The sequence below is a fragment of the Apteryx rowi genome, unplaced genomic scaffold (assembly GCF_003343035.1).
Source record: "Apteryx rowi isolate R43461 unplaced genomic scaffold, aptRow1 scaffold_35, whole genome shotgun sequence".
NCBI lineage: Eukaryota > Metazoa > Chordata > Aves > Apterygiformes > Apterygidae > Apteryx > Apteryx rowi.
The window spans coordinates 1,995,718-2,012,118 of record NW_020449974.1 but is presented as its reverse complement, the minus strand read 5'-3'; the positions used below and the strand labels follow the sequence as shown (position 1 = coordinate 2,012,118).

Below are 16,401 nucleotides of genomic sequence, written 5' to 3'. Positions count from 1 at the left end.
AGCACGCAGCCTAAACCAGCCTGTCTAGTTTAGGCTTTATTAATTAGACGTGTTATCGAGAGTCATCTGTATCTTCTTTCCTTTTTCTCCTTGCAAACCAGTTCTTCTGCTTCTTTGCCCACGGAGTGCTAATGAGGAGGACGGTGCGAACCTTTAGGACTTGTACGGCAAAGCTCGTTTGTAGTGGTGCACGTTAACACTTAAACTTTGGGATGAGAGCTCAGCTGTGGGCGTCGCGTAACTTTAACCTTGGGAATTTCCACATTTTGGAGTTGATGGCGCTGCTCTGTGTCTGCAGCGTGTTTTCACCCCGTACCCTGTCGCAGAGCAGGGGTTGTAAGCGTCCTCGCACAACGGGGCATTAAGCTGTGCTGCTTCTTGCCATAGGATATTGCCATTGCCACAATTTACATGGATCCAAAAGGCGACTGGATAAACTTGTGCAGGGGAAAAAAGCGCATAGACTCTTTTTTCTGGCTTTTTGTGGAGAAATGGTACATCCTCGTGCTGGGCTTGTGTTGTTTCCTAGACTGTCGCTGTCAGGACCTTTGATCTGCTCTGTCGTGGTCAGTCGTAGACTTTAACTATGCACACTGTAATTTTTTGGAGTTTACGGAAGGGGAAAAAACCTCTTTGGAGGTTAAAGTGCTCAGCTGGAAGCCGGGAATCGACAGTTGGACCCGTATCTGCCGTGGTTCACGGTTAGATCCCTATCCTAACCAGCAGCGATGCTTCTCTGCATGCTGAGGGCCGAGCGGCTTGTGAAACGCTTCAAGCGYGGCTCAATTGTGTCCAACGCAGGAGACGGCGAAACCTCGTCAAGCCAACCTTTGCTGGAGCGACCGCCTTTCAGGCGCGTGAGTTTGTTTTCTGTGTTTTCGAGTTTGTTGTTGTCCGTGGCTTCTTGAGTGAAAGTGGCCTTCTGTAGATCTGCTGGATATCTGAAGCACTTCCCAGGGGAATTGCTTTGCAACCGAGAGAGCTACAGGGACTGCTTAAAGCTTAGCCACCCGCGGGGTAGAAGACGTCAACAGCTTAGCAACTGTGTGACGAGGAAGGTATGGTTGGAGCCGAATGAAGAATACCAGAACTGAACGGTGAAGATGGAACGGCTCCTTTCGATGCTGGCCTGAGCATCTCCATGACTGGTGGACACGGTAGGGTAGTATTAGCAAAGGACTTCCTTGCCTTTGGATGTGGCCAGACTAGCCCATCACAAAATGAGGGTTATGACCACTAATATCGGTTCGTCAGCCGCCTTTGAGGCTGCGCACATGCCTTCTCCTGACTGCATCCCGGCTTTCCCCCGCACGCAGCGTCTGGTGCCCTGGAAGCCCTCTGCCCAGGCTTGGCGGGTCCCCATTCGTGCACGGCGTCTACCGTGATGAGAGGATGCTGGTGTCTTCCATCAGCAAGTTAACCGGGTCCCTTGGTGCGGTGCTATCTCCTGCCGCCTCGTCGTGATCCTAGAAAGCAGCTCCGGCCGGTGCAACAAATAGTCGCTGCGTCGTGGCACATGCCGACGTGCCTCTCTTCTCCTGAACTTTCCTTATCCATCCTCTGCTCTTTTTTACGTGTCAGTTAGATTTTTACCCTTCGCCGAAAACAATCTGGGTCTTGTGCTTCCTCCTCAGCTCGTGTCAAACCAGCTTAATAATTCATTTAATAACTTTGCCTCTAACGCGATTTTGGAGGCTGACTTCTCCATCTGAAAGCGAACCGCCCTGTTGCTAGGGGGAGGGGAAAAAAAACCCTCAGGAACAGTTATCTTCAGCAGTCCAAAACTGTGGATAACACTGAGTCACTGCTGACAGCCTCGAAGCAAAACAGATGTTCGGTTTCTGGTGACTAAAATATTAAAGGTACAAGATGAGCAATGTGTGTCTGGTTTTAACTAAAGTATTTAACTTGTAGTTGGCAAATTAGACAAAGCATAAGGTGCAATGCAAAAATGGGTCTTTTCTGTTTCAGAATTGCCTGCRTGTTTTCATTAAAACTCCTTTCCATTTTTTTCCCTTTTTTTTTTTTTTAAATAGGTCTTTCCTGCTTGACTCATTCTTACTGTAATTGTAACCTTTAGTTCTGGATGGGAAGAGAGGTTTTTTGCAAGGCATAAGCCCAGCAGTAGGGCGAGTGGGTTTTTGCTGCTGCTGCCTCTGGCATCCTGCTATTTGACAAGTTGCTTGCCCAGGGATGTCTTCTGGTCTGTGAAGTTGGGAATAACTACCCGGGTCTCAAAAGTAAGGAAACTGGACTTAAAGACGGTGCATCCGCTTAGCCTGACTTTTGAATTCATAATTAGTGGTAAATTTGGGTTAATCTGAGTCTGATCTGACTGTCAAACAGCAGAGCGGCCTTTGGGTGCGAGCAGATTTTGAAGACCTCCATGCGTATCATTTAAAAAAACAAAACAAAACACAAAAACCAGCAACCCATAATTGAAATTCAGAGCCTTAAATCAAAACTGCGACCTGGAGAACCTTTGCTCTTTGAGCAGCAAATGCCAGAAGCTGGCGGAGACGCTTCCGGTTGAGGCGTTAGGCTCCCGCTCCTTTGATCCGCCGCGGAAAAGCTGTAGCCTATCTCTCGGGGGTTCAAAGTGCGCGTGCTGGGTCCACCTCTTCTGCTCAAAGCCAAGCGCCTGTGTGACCCAGCGCATGATTTATTGCAGCCGGAAGCAACGGTCCGAGAGGGAGGGTGGCCGCAGAGCCCTGCGGCCAGCGCGCTCAACAGGAACGYAGATGGAAAGAGAGGAATTGGGTCCCAGTCCTTCTTCTCGAGAATACATGTACTATGAGTGTTTGGGGGTTCCTTAAGTCTAAGGAATATCTAGTATAAAACGCATTTTAAAAGTCCTGAGAAAGAGGACGGCAGCCAGGACTTCCCTCCTAGATAAGCGCATTTATCAGTAGGTTGTTATCTTTCTCTGTTGTGTTTTTTCTGGTGTAGTGGCTTGCGTGTTTGGTTGCTTAGTGCCCTAGCTTCAGCGGGGAAGGGCAGAAAAGACCTTATCCTTGAAGAGTCCGTTCTCGCAGGAAAGGGGATTTGAACCGTTGGAGCAGGTGGGAACTGAAGCTAGGGCTCCATCTCGCTGGTCTGGCAGGATTTAGCTGTTCTTACTGGCAAGTTGCAGACAGTTCCCATTAACCAAAAGGCTTTTTGGATCCCTCTTCTGCGGGCGCCTCTCCATGTGCGCTGTCCCAGGAGCCTGCACGCTGAGTTCTCCATCCTTCCTCCACTTAAGGGAAGAGGGGCAGACACCAAACCTTGTTGGCGCCGTATTGCACTTAATTCCTGCATTTAATTGTTCTTGATTGGGCTCTTAAGGCTTTCTCTGCCAAAATCAAGAAGCTAAAAATTAAAATAATTATTATGGTGATGGATGCAGTCAAAGAGGACATCGGCTTCCAAGCCTAAGTGCGATATAGCAACAGAATGAGTCAGGTTTGATCTAATCTCCTGGGATGCGCTGGCCTCCAAGGGTTAATTTTGCCCTGGCTTCCCTGCTGGGCGTAGCCGTGAGTAAGCCGTTTGGGCCGAGACTAAATGGCAATTCCTTGCAGCGAGGACGGGCTTTGGAGACATTGAACTGCAGATGTGTTTATTCACCTTGCCTCTAGCTGATGGTCTCTTTGTGCCTTCTTCACTTGTTGGCCCACTCTTTGGTGATGGGCTTGCTTGTCTGTTATCATGCACTAAGTATTGCACGCGCTAAGAGCGCGCTGGTTCTCTGCAATTTCTATCCCTGTGATAATCAACGACGACTGAGTAGATGATAGATGCGAAGTTTTCCAACTCTTTTTGAGCCAAAATTATAAGTACAGGTAGAAGATGGGGAGGTTGAGGTCCGTCAGAGATGTGGGAATGGGCTGAACCTTCTGTAGGGATGTGACTGTATATAAATTCAGCTAGTTTTTTTTAGTTGTATGACATTGTGCATATCTCTGGATGCGGTGAAAATGGCTGAATAATGTTTTTTTGATTTTTGTATCTTTTTTTATGCTGGGTGTTTTCTTTCACCTGCCTCCTTCTTTCACCTTCCCTGATGTCTCCTCTGAGCAAGCTTCCTTGATTTTTATTGTCCTACTTGTTTTCATTCTCCTTGTAGGATAAAATGTACTTTGTGTAGCTGCAGTTTCCTAGAACACTGTGAAATGCTTTTCCCCCCTGCAATGGATTTTAAAGTATTAGCTGCAAAGGAAAGGGGAGGGAATCCTAATTCAGATGCATTTCTTCCTTTACCTTTTGCGTCTTTAAAAAGTTACTAAAGTCCCATCCAAATGATGCTGATTTTTGAGCTACAGTCTGTGACTGCAGAGCTGTTTTGGGGGGGGGGGGAAAAAAAAACGTTTCCGAACGGCATTTTTAGTGCGTTCGGGATCTGTTCGGGGGAAAGAGCAGAGCTCTGCACATCAATAGCAGTCATCTGCCTCCCACAAATTGCAGACTGTGCTCCCAGCGACCACGAAAACCCCAACAAAACAAAGATTAATGCAAAGGCAGGAAGCGCATTGGCTGTAATCGCTGCTAGATTTTTATGATCTTTTATGATCTTGGTTTCACCTAAAAAAGCAGCCCAACAGCACTGTGGTCCGCTTGGGTGGATTTGGCCGGGCTCTCGTTTGACGTCTTTTGGCAGCTCTGTAAATTTTAAAACCTCCTCCGTAACAGTCTCCCGGCCGGGCTAAATAAAAACGTTCTCCGAAGGGAACGGAAGCGCCTGGTGCGCCGTARCCTGCCAATAGCCCGGGAAGGTACGCCCCGCTGCCGGACCTGCCCAAGGGCTCCTCTGCTTTGGCCTCGAGCCTCGAGCTTCGTCATCGCAGCCCCGATGCCTCCCCTTGCGTCCGGCGAGGTAGAGGAGGAGGCCGGGGTGGCTGCAGCTGGTGGCGGCTGCAAATGCAAACCTTGACTATCGCCCGGAAAAAAACACCGGGGGGTGGGGGGGAAGTGGCTCTTTTGATGCATTTCTTTTGTTCATGTTAGTTTATCGAACTGTCATTGGCATGTGATTTGCCATCAGCTCTTCAGGGAGATTTGTCATAGTGCTGCATAACAGAGTCATAAAAATAGAGCTGCTTAGCTTCGCTGTGCCCAAATCCCCCGTTTAAAGAGTAATTGCAGCTGGGAGGGTCTCTGCATGGGAGAGGGGAAAGATTAGCAGGGGGAAGGAATAGTCCTTGACGGACCCACAGCTCTAATTGGGGGAAAAACCTTCCATTTCAGGTCTGAAGAACTGGTTTATGTGCCTGAAGAATTGTTTTTCCTTTTCCCTCCCCGTGCTGCATCAGTTGGTCTGGCAGAAGTCAGCGCTTGCCTAGGTGACCACACTTAAAGCATTCGGATATCCAGCAGCGCTACATGTTAGGTCGTACGGTTTATCCATCATGTTTCCCTAATAACTGTGTTTTAAATGCCACTTGTTTCCAAAGGTTTCCAGACTTTCTGACCCCGCAGCATTTTGCGGAGCATGAGGGTATTTTCCTTCCTATCCTGGCTCGAATCTGCAAGCAAATGATGCTTTTTCTCTGCTTCCTCCGGATAAGGTTCTCGGCTTCCAACGTGTCGCGTTCCCACATGCTAATAGATGCCCRTTTTAGCGAATATTATTGAATCCCAGGAGCAAACGCCACCCACGYGTCCACGTTAACGTGGCAGCCCGGSTCTTGTAAGSCAGGGTGGATGGAGGGCTTGCGAGCAGCCAGAGGGCTGATAAAGCCCTCTTTATTTATTTATTTTCCTGGGCCATTAAACATTTATTAGCCTCTGTCCCCGGGTGTTGGTAGCGCTTGCAAATAACAGCCGTGATTACAGCAGCGAGCGGGGACTGCGGCTGCCTCTTGCAGGGACGTCCGTGCGCGGAGCAGCAGGTCGCTGTGATTATTTTTAGGATCCTGCTCTGCGTGGCGGGGGGGAAGCTCCTGCCGCGATCCCTCGTGGAGAAGGTGCAGGACGAGCTGGCAAACTCAAGTGGCCCTTTATCCTAAGGAAACCGGCTGGGGGCTGACCTGCTGGAAAGCAGCTCTGCGGAGAAGGACCTGGGAGTGCTGGTGGACACCAAGTTRASYATGAGGCAGCAATGTGCCCTTGTGGCCAAGAAGGCCAATGGTMTCCTGGGSTGCATCAGRAAGAGTGTTGCCAGCAGGTCGAGGGAGGTGATCCTSCCCCTCTMCTCAGCCCTGGTGAGGCCCCATCTGGAGTACTGCGTCCAGTTCTGGGCTCCCCAGTACAAGAGGGATGTGGCACTACTGGAGCAAGTCCAGCGAAGGGCCACAAAGATGWTTAGGGGACTGGAGCATCTCTCTTATGAGGAAAGGCTGAGAGAGCTGGGCCTGTTTAGCYTGGAGAAGAGAAGGCTGAGAGGAGATCTTATCAACGTGTACAAGTATCTGAAGGGAGGGTGTCGAGAGGATGGGACCAGACTCTTTTCAGTGGTGCCGAGCGACAGGACGCGAGGCAACGGGCACAAACTGAAACACAGACACTTCCATCTGAACATGAGGAAAAACTTCTTCACTGTGAGGGTGACAGAGCACTGGCACAGGTTGCCCCGAGAGGTGGTGGAGTCTCCTTCTCTGGAGATGTTCAAAACCTACCTGGACGCGATCCCTTGCAACGTGCTCTAGGTGACCCTGCTTGAGCAGAGGGGTTGGACTAGATGATCTCCAGAGGTCCCTTCCAACCTCAGCCATTCTGTGATTCTGCGATGTTGCCGTGGGGCCAGAGGCCGGCGGTTCATACTGCCGGCAATGGCTCTGAAGTGGGTGAGGTTGTGAAGCACGTAAATCAGCATGGAATTTGGCATTTTCTGTAGAAAAAGGGGATATTTTGGTTTACCTGCATATAAATTACCCGTAATGGTAAGACCGATCCTCCTAATCGCAGAGTTGCTCCTCGCAGTCYCAGAGTCACCCCTGCTGTCCTCTCATTTTAAATAATTGAAATTAAAAAAAAAAACATCGCTCGCATGTGAAGCAGGGGGGCTGCAGGGTATCATCATGGGGGAGCGCGCGCCATCGTATTTTGGCCTCACGGCGTGCGTGGAGCGAGGAGATGGGCTTGCTTTGAGGCCCCACCACATTGCTCTTCCACCGTTGAGATACTGCCAGGCAGAGAGGTAATTCAAGGGGGGCCCGTTTCACCGTGGAGTGAGGCCGGAAGGATGCTCGGCCCTTAGCGAGGCCAGGCCGTGCGTTGTGGGATGCAAAACGTGGCAGGAGGCGTCCGGGAACGTCATCACGCCCTGAGGAATGGGGTATCCAGACGCTGCTTCCCCACGTCTGCGGAAGCTCTCTTCTGCCTCCAAAAACTTAACTGATCATCCTATTAAATACAAATATGAAAGTTGCCATCGCAGGTTTTGACATCTTGGAGAGCTAACTCCAGCATCGCCCTGATAGAGCCGCGTCTAGGGACCACGGCAGGTGGCCCAAGGAGTAGTTCGTCTGTCTCTTCCCCCAACTTGATAAAATGGTTTTTCTTCCCTCCTTACTAACATGCCCATGACTCCAGAAAGGCCGTCCATCAGCTCTCTTAGGTGGTCTMGTTGATACATCTCTAATTCCCCCCAGGAGCAATTTTCTGGAGCTGAGCAGAGCTTCGAAGGTGGCTTCCTTGGGGTCAGGCCTCGGGAAGGGTTTGGGCATCGGAAAGGTTCGTCTCCATTTTCCGTCGATGCTACTTGGCCCAACCAAAGGGGTTACTGCTGCTCTCAAAGCTGGCCTCGTCGAGACAAGGTGACGTAGGTTTGCGTTTAAGACAGCGGTCTAGGATTCGAATGTAAGATCTGGAAGTCGTCTCAAYTTCAGGCCGAGTGATTGACGTTCCTTGTAGTCTTCTCTGCAAAACAATTGTTTAGGACAGTTTCTTTTTGTTCATTAAATTTCGGGCGTATTCGCAGGTTAGGCAGCCTTAGGCTGCTCCCCGAGCAATCTGAACTATGGTCTTCCTTATTTCTGCTGGACTTTCCATGCGGTTTGCAGGCTGGTGTACCTCCAAGGATGCTTGTAGGTTAAGACTTTGCTTGACAGCCTTACTTTATATGGAGACAACGTTAGCAAGCGGGACAGTGACAGTGATGAGACAGTCCCGGTCGTCCACAAAAAAAGCTCAGGCAGTCGGGGCAATAAAAAGGCTGTTTGCTTGAAATGACCCGTCTATGTAAAACGACTTGCTCGTCTCRGCGCAAGCCATTAACTGGGTGTTTCTCTCTTACAGGGCGCATCGAGACTAATCATCAGCCTTAACAAGGATTGATTGTGGACTACTTGCCGCCATCGTCCTGGTTTGATATTAATTGGAGAAGCCTTGACCGTTGTGTTGGGGAGGTGAAAAGTTGAACGAGCGTCCCTTTTAAGGTATGGTAGGAAACACGAATGAGGCATTTGGGGCATGAAACGAGTGCTGCTGCGGCCTGTGTGGGAGAACATCGGCCTTCGGAGAGGCCGAATTTACAACTTTTTCATTGATTCGTGTGTTTCAGCCTTGCATCTAAATGGTGAAACCTGTGCTCCATCCTTCCCYGAGTTTGATCTTAATGAGTGTAGTGGTCTTAGAGTTTGGGGGAGGGTTCCTGTGTTTTGATGCAAAACTTCACGAATCCAGTATTTTATCTTTCTTTTATTAAATTCCAATCAAAATGAATCTGTCATCTCTGAAATTTTTAATTCACGTGGTGTGAGACATACAAAGTTTTGGTGCTAACACTTGCACTGCTTTGAAGAGGGCTTTCTTTTATGTTGTTGGTAATACAAACCAGTATTACGCTGAAATCCATTGATCTCTGTTACATACTCATCTGTGCCAAGGTAATAACTAGTGGATTTATTAAGGAAGGAGAAAGAAAAAACCTACTATCTTTTTGTGGCGTGGAAGATCATGGAGTAAGAAGGAAGCTTATGTAGTAAGAAGCAATGTTATTTAGTGTATTAGTGAATTAAGAAACAACATCCAGCAGGGAGTTTGAAGGAGTTTAAGCTGGTTTAAGTTCTTCTAAGTTCTTCCCATGGTCTGACTTGGGGAAAAGCTTTTTAAAAAAAATCTTCCTGAAAGATTTCTTGTTTCCTGTGCTATGGAAAGCATTCCAAGCCAAATGGATTTGATACTAGGACTGTATTGTTAACGTAGCAAAATGAGACGTATGTGTGTGAAACCTGGTGATTTTTATAGGCAGGGTTTGTTTAAAGCATTTTTTCTGTTGCTGTGGCTTTCAGGTATGCAGATTCACCCTGTGTGGAGATGAAATATGTATATGTGGTTTGATATTTCCTTAAAACTTTCGCCTAGGTTCCTGTTGACACTGCAGGCTTCATAAATTTGACCAATTCATGGTTTCATATAAAAATTCTTTGAACTTTTTTGCAAACCTGGGGTGGTACCGCTGCTCCCAACTGAAGTGACTCGTAACTTTTATGCAAGTCTTCCATGACTAAATGCTTCCCCTCTCAATTTTGTAATACTTAACAATGTGTTCCAGACCTACTAGTTTGTGTGCGTACATGTGTATTTATGTATTTTACTGAACTGAATTTAGTACTGGGCTTTTGCTACATGTGTTTTTGTTATAGTGTTTGTCTCCCTTTTTGACTTTGATGGAAGAACTTCTATTGCGATCAATAGCTGAATAGTCCCAGCAGTTGACTGCAAAGTGGCCAACCGTCCCAGAAGAGTGGCTTTTTCCTTGGTGCATATCTTCTCCATAGCCGATCCCAGAAGAGGATTAAATTTGATGAGACTATAGTGAGCGATACGGAGGAATTTTTGCCTATGATGTAGACCATTAACTTTAATAGCCTACAAGGCATTTTGATATTCAGTCTCCTGCCTGTATAAGAAAACTCTTTTTCTGGAAGCAAGAGACTGAACGTGTGCAAGTGTCTGAAACTCTGAAACACTGTCAAACCGAGAGAGCTGCTATTGCGATCCAGCGAATATAAGGTCAAGGATGCTACCTGCGGTCGGGCAGGAGCTTTCCCCAGGTGCGTGTGGTCTGGAAGAAGCACATACATGGATGAGCAGACTTGTCATTAAGCAGTTTGCTCCTGATTAGTCATTAGCGCAGACCRGGGCTGCTTAGCAGTTCAGGAGTGAAAGTGGAAGGTACGATAGCCAGCTGGAATCCTAAAGCAGCTTGCGTCAGCAGGATGTGCCTGAAATCATATGGACAGAAACAGCCTCTACGCTGGCGTTTTGCTGTGGAAAGCACAACCTGATTTTTCCTGTCCAAAATAAATAGAAATTGCTCACCCGGGAGCGGCTTGTCTCCCGCTATGTGGACATGGATCTGATGTTGACTGGGTTGAGGTAGGGTTGAGCACGGAATAGTCCAATCCTCTGGATAAAATAGCGAGAAACACAGATCGGGTCATTGGACTTGGGCTGTTGGTTTGGGTACTGTGGACCATTAGGCAGGATACAGCGCTGGGCCTTGGGACGCCAGAGGTGTCTGTTAACTTGTCTAATAAATGCTCTGAGCCTKTTGACCCTTGTGGGCTCTGGTAAAGGAATTTAGGGCCAAGCAGCTTTTCCTCTCTGAAACTGGGGCTATGAAATAGCCATTACCTGTTGGAAGTGCTTTACAACCATTTTTTTATGCCTTTATGGGTRGCTTCCAAGTGTTTCATTTTACATCACTTACTGATCAGATTACAGGTCCAAAGCRTTCAGATTTGGATTATGCAGCAGAGAGCTAATGCATGCAGGTTACACAGAGCTATCCTCTTAGATGTATCTCTAGATTTCTGGGCTCTGTCTTCACCGGTCACATTCACCAATTACTGTCCTCTTTTATCAACCATTTCAGCAATGTCACACACTTACGCTAGCTCAGACTAAGCACAGGACATAACACTGGCAGGCTGGGGTGGGGGGTGGGTTACACTTGCTGAATGCAGGTAAGCAGGTTCCAAAATTTAGGTTTTAAACCTAGATTGTGTCCTAAAAGGCTCTGTACACGTAACTGGAAACCTTGACATTCTGGACCTCTTTCTCCCCGTGGTCTGGTAGCATCTCGTATGAGTGGAGACTTTGGTGGTCTGATCAGCTCCTAAAGCAGCAAAGCTATTTTGCTGGGTTAGCGCYCATCAGGAATGATATGCCCAACCTCGTGCCCTAAGCTGCTGTGACCCATCGCAACATATTGCTGAATTACCTCCATCGCAGAGAGCTGCATTTCACCGTGAGCCAAGRGACTATATACAGAGGAAGGAGTCTGGGGTTAAAAACTGCTGTGGGAAGAATGCAACGCTAAACGTAATCCTTCTTTCAAAATTAGGTTGGCAGGAGCAGGGCAAGCTTCAGATTCTTGGAAACGCAGATCGGAGCCTTCCTCCCAGAAACCAAGGAAAATTGAAATTGATCTCTCTGGGCTGGAAATGAGTTGTTCTTCCTGCTCGCAAACAAACAAATTAAAACTGGCTGAACCAAAAATGCTGCATTCCTGGAGGAGACAGGGTAGGGATTAGAARCAGACCCCGCTAGCAAACACTGCCACCTCTCTTAAAGCGCGTGAATGGGAATGTAAGTGCTCCTTTTTTAAGTGAGGGGGGAGTAGTCTTGCTCATTACTGCCTGGTCTTCTAGCTATGCCTCTCTTGATGTGCCACAGCTGGTGTCAGGCTCAGGGCTTTGCTCTCTGTCCTGGTTTAGCCCACTGGCTGGGAAGGTTTTGCCAAGCCACAGTTGGGTCAGCCCAGGTTTTTCCAACCCGGTTATTTCTGTGAGTCCAACGACTTTATAACGAGGATCTAAGAGAAAGGTCCCAGATGATGTACAAAACTTGCCATGAGAATGAGCATTGCTGAGAGCGTTGCTGTGTCTGGTCCTGTCTCTGCAGCCGGTGCTGCTGGACTGTTCCCTCCTCCGGCTTCCTTCTCCCTGAGCCTTGGGCCACCAGGCTTCTGGAAACAGTTGGGTTTAGAGAAATCTACTGCATTGTTCAAAAACACCGTGGTATTTCAGTGCTATGCTAGCCGTAAAGGATGTGGCGTGTAGGCAGTTTCATCGGAAACTGAGCTTTCGAAATCCGCTGAGGAGCTAAGGCTGTGTGCAGCAACTCCGCTCCCAGCAGCGAGGCCGAGGCTCGCTGGTAGGACTCGTGCCAACAGAAGTTCCTTGGAAACTCCTTCTGCCTGTAGTGCGAACAGCAAAGCTGTAGGTCTTGATCTGAACTCTAGATGATAAACCACTGAGGTTTTGGCAGGGCTGTGTGTTTGAATGCCTTGTTCTTGGCCTTTCTCCTTCGGTAGATAGGTGAACCCCTGACCGGGCTGGCTCRGAAACTTCCATGTAAGCTGTTAGTGAACTTAATTTTCCACTGAATAAGAAAGGGTTTTTTGGATTTTTGTTTGTTTGAAGTGTAAAGCCTCTCTTACTGCTTTGGATGGAATTTTCCAACCTTTTGGCTAAATCTGGTCTGTTTTGCTGAATCAGACTGGTGCTGAACCCGTCCTATAGAGTCATAGTTTGTCTTAAAGCTGGCATTCCTCTTTCACGTTTGCGCTAACGTATAGTCTTGCTTACTTTATGGCTAGGTCTGTAAGAGAGAACAGCAGCGCAGGTCACCTGCCTCTCTGTACCTCTTTTGGCACCCCAAGGCCCTGGTTTGAATAAAACATATTTTTTTCTAGCAAGTGTCTCATTTTGGGCAGGAGGGGATAGGAGGGAACAAAATGTAATCTCTAACTAGATGTAGCACTGATTTTTTTTTTCTTCTTCTTCTTTTTCTTTTCCTTAAGTAGAAATCTGCAGGTGCTGTTGCAAGGCAAGGAACACTGATCATTTTTATTTGTCCTTAAATTTTTCGTCGGTGTTCTCGGTTCGCCGTCACGTAGAGATTTAGAGGCCCCGTGACATGTGGCAAGGTGGGGAAGGGAGCAGGGGGACCTCACCCGCTATAAATCACGGGAGGTGGGTTATGCCGTGGGGCGTGTGATTGTGCAGGCAGCAGCAGCAGCTGGAGAGCTGGTTTCTGCTGCACCAGCAGCGGTGGTGGGACTTCAGAAAAATAAATTGAATATAGGCAGATCCGTGGCTATAGCCTGGAGTGGCAACTTGAGCCTGGGTGAGACTTTCTTCGTGTCTCTTCTCTGTGTAGGTCTCTTATCATTTCTCTGAATCCTGTCTTACAGGTTTTCAGCAAACTTGTCTGGAAAAGGGAGGAAAATCTCCTCCGTACTGTTGGGTGGTTCGCAGGCGCTGTGTTGAGTCATGGGGCAATTTGAGCTCTCGGTGCCTGTTCATACGTAGGTTGAACGGTCCCTTCATTCGAGCTCGTCCTTATCAGAAAGATGCAGTGGGAGAAGAAACCGTTTTCATAATGACTGTGAAGGATAAGAAAATTTCCCAGAGGTTAGACTTCCTCTCTAAGTTTTCCTCTCTGAGGAGGTCCTGAGAAAAGCAAACAGTTATACTGCGAATATATAACTCGGAACAAGTACCTGCCTGCACTGCTGTGCATACCCGCACATGCATACCCACACAGTCCTTTCCCAAATAGCTCAGAACCTGAGAAAATGAAGATAAAATCAAAAGATGAGTGAAGTTAATTATGCTTTCAAGGCAACTGGAGATTGGCGAAAAGCGCTGGGTTGAAATCTTGTGGGATTTTCTCTCTGTCCTTCCAGCGAGGCTTCTCCTTGCAGCCCTCCTGGTGCAATTCAGTGCTGATTTGGGGGAGGAGAGTTTGGTAGCTGTTGTGACCGTCTCCTGCTGCTGGTTTCAGGTGATGACAGCTTTGGGGTTATGGATGACACAGGTATCACCGCCAAAGTGCAGTTATCTTCCTTCCGTGACGAGTTCTTATTTCCCTTGGCTGTGTGCTAGATGCAACCTTTCATGATGGAAGAAGCCTCTCCTTCCTCTGTAAACTGTGCAGCACAAATTTGGATTCATTATAAAAGTTTTGGCTTTAGATTAAAAAAAGCAACAAAAAGAGCATTTTCAAATGCGACTGAATCTTCTTGTTGTTCTTCTTCTACCCACATATTTTCCCCTTTCCTTTCATCCTCACCAAAGTTTGACCTGCATTTTTTTTTTTTCTTTTTGGACAATGCTGAGATTGTTAGCCTAACTTTGTGCATGCCCTAAGCACCTTTCACAAAAGCCGTCAGATAAAGTCACATTCCAGAAAGTCTTGGGTGTCCCGTTGCTTTATAAAGGAACAGGAATGTGACAAAAATTCTTACAAATGTAAGCGCTGTTAGAGTCTCGTAGCGGCTTATTGGTGAGGCCATATGGAGCAAGTGAATTAGAAATTTGCGGTGATGGTTAAGTGTCTTGCTTTCCACTATGTGAACTTGAGAAGTAAGATGAACCACTACGCATTAACTCCTTAGAAGAACCCAAGTCTTCAGGAATCTAGCTACAGGAGACCACAACACACAGAAGTGGAAAAACCTGTATGAGACAGTGTTTCTTGTCATGTCCTCGTGCGCTAGTGTGAACTAAGGCCAAGCCGCGCTCCACTAACTCCAGAATTTTGCCTGACTTAAAATCTCTGGGTCTGCAAACCACGTTGTCTCTTGTGATGAAGTACCATCAGATGCTTTATTGTATGAAATTGCCATGCGTATTTTCCAGTGTATTMATGTGAGTATTCAGTCAGAGTTGTACTTCACCACGATTACGTTATTCGAAAGATAACATGTGCTTCTTTTTTATCTCTTAAGATTGCAGATCTTCCTTCAGAGAGTCATGAATAAAACAAAACAATGCCTCATAGTGGATGTTAAGCAAGAAAATGTAAAAAAACCCAAAGTCTGGCTTGGCACAGTCTTTCCCTCTGGCATCTTCACTCAGGTTCTGCGAGCAGTAATTCAGAGTGATTTTTGTGGAAAGGAGGAGCGAGATACAGGAATTGATACGACTTCCCCAAGGGCAAGATCTTCTAGAGCTGGGACCCGCACAGTAATCTCTTTAATTCCAGCTCAGTGCTTCCCTATAAGATAATTACTCTGTTTGGTTAATCTGCACCATGCTTCTAAAGCCGTAATGCTACGTGTGCGTGGAAGAATCCTACCGCAAATTGTTGTTGGAGCATCTAGGAGCCATTTGCTCTCCCTGACCCCTTTTTGCTTGAACTAATCTTTACGTGCAAATCAGTATTCCCTAGTCTTGGCTGGTCTTGCGCTGATCTGATAATCAGGGCTGAAAAGCTCCATATATTGCTAGTGTTCCTTGGGGAGCATGTTTTCCGTAGGGACAAAGCTCAATCGAGCTAATACTTGCTAGATACAGGTACAATCCTAGYGATGACGATGTCACTCGTATCTTTTAGGTAATGGAGTAAAGTGATATATTCCTAAGCTCAGTTTCCTAAAGGTCTGAGAGCGGTAACAGGAGACAATCTGCATTTATCAGCCCCTCCATCCCAAATAACCTTTTTCTTTTCCTTTTTTTTCTTTAAACCATTGAGCAATTTCAGCCAAATTTGAGGAACTTGAAAGACTTTGAATCCTGCAAGGTCTGTGAAAACTGAGTGGCGGGGAGGTTGAGTGGAGAGATCATAGCACCTCCCTGGCTTGAGGGGAAGGTCTGCCGTGTGCACTTGCTTCTTGTTTGACACTAGGTGATCCATATTTAAGGGTCTGTAGGACGATGCCGACTCCCAAGTGCCATCAATGGTATGACCACAGATTTGAACGTTACCCTGCAGTGACGCTTTGCCTCTCTGCTGCGTTAAGCCCCGCTGCACACACGGATAAATTTGCCTCCGTTCACTGGGAGGCACGCGCTTCCCCTCTCGCAGGCGTTAGCAGATTCACAGGCAGCAATTCACAGCTCCGAAAAGCGTGTAAATACTGCCGGCRCGCCAAGCCTGGAGACCCCGGAGCGTTTCCCGCCTCACGTGGCAAACTGTGAAATTGAAAATTCAGTGCAACTTTAATGCTTTAGCGTCGTAAGTGGCAGAACGGATGTAGCTCGGCATGCTGATGAGGGAGGTATTTATCGCAACGCGCGGAGCCCTTAGAGGATAATCGGTGTTTGGCTTCGCCTTCGAAACCTTCCTGGAAGGCTGGTTTTGGTCTCAGACCTAGTAATATGGGGTCCTGAGCAAGCAACCTCCATCACAGCTGGCAGACTTGCTGGGGCAGATCTTCCAGAAGGGGTTCTGATCCAGGAGAAGAGAGGCCTCCAGGGAAATGGCCCAGAAAATGGAATCCCCTATATAATTTATAAAAAGCCTTAAGTGAGGAAGGAGTGACTGATGTGGAACTGATTGTTTTTCCTGCAAAGAAAGTGAAGATATAACTGAGAAGAGACCGAAGCCAGCGGTGTACCTCTRGGATGGAAAGGCGAGAAGCCAGCAGCTGACAGCATCGGCATCTCCGTTTGGCAGCGGTAGGTCAGGGTGGGAGCCGGGAAACGCTAAAGTTGCGGCTAAAGTGACTTGCTACTTATGTGC

At 47.5% G+C, this 16,401-nt stretch overlaps 1 protein-coding gene across 4 annotated transcripts in view; it reads left to right on the top strand.

The window, feature by feature from the left end:
- The window catches only part of PTPRA (protein tyrosine phosphatase, receptor type A), a 97,954-nt gene that overhangs the window by 6,439 nt on the left and 75,114 nt on the right, over positions 1-16,401 (top strand). For 2 of the 4 annotated variants that reach the window (XM_026072750.1, XM_026072749.1), the window contains exon 2: positions 8,218-8,357. The exons of the other annotated variants lie outside the window; for them this stretch is intronic. The gene's annotated coding sequence lies outside the window, so the exon portion shown is untranslated. The remainder of the gene's footprint in view (positions 1-8,217; positions 8,358-16,401) is intronic. 4 annotated transcript variants of the gene reach the window in all.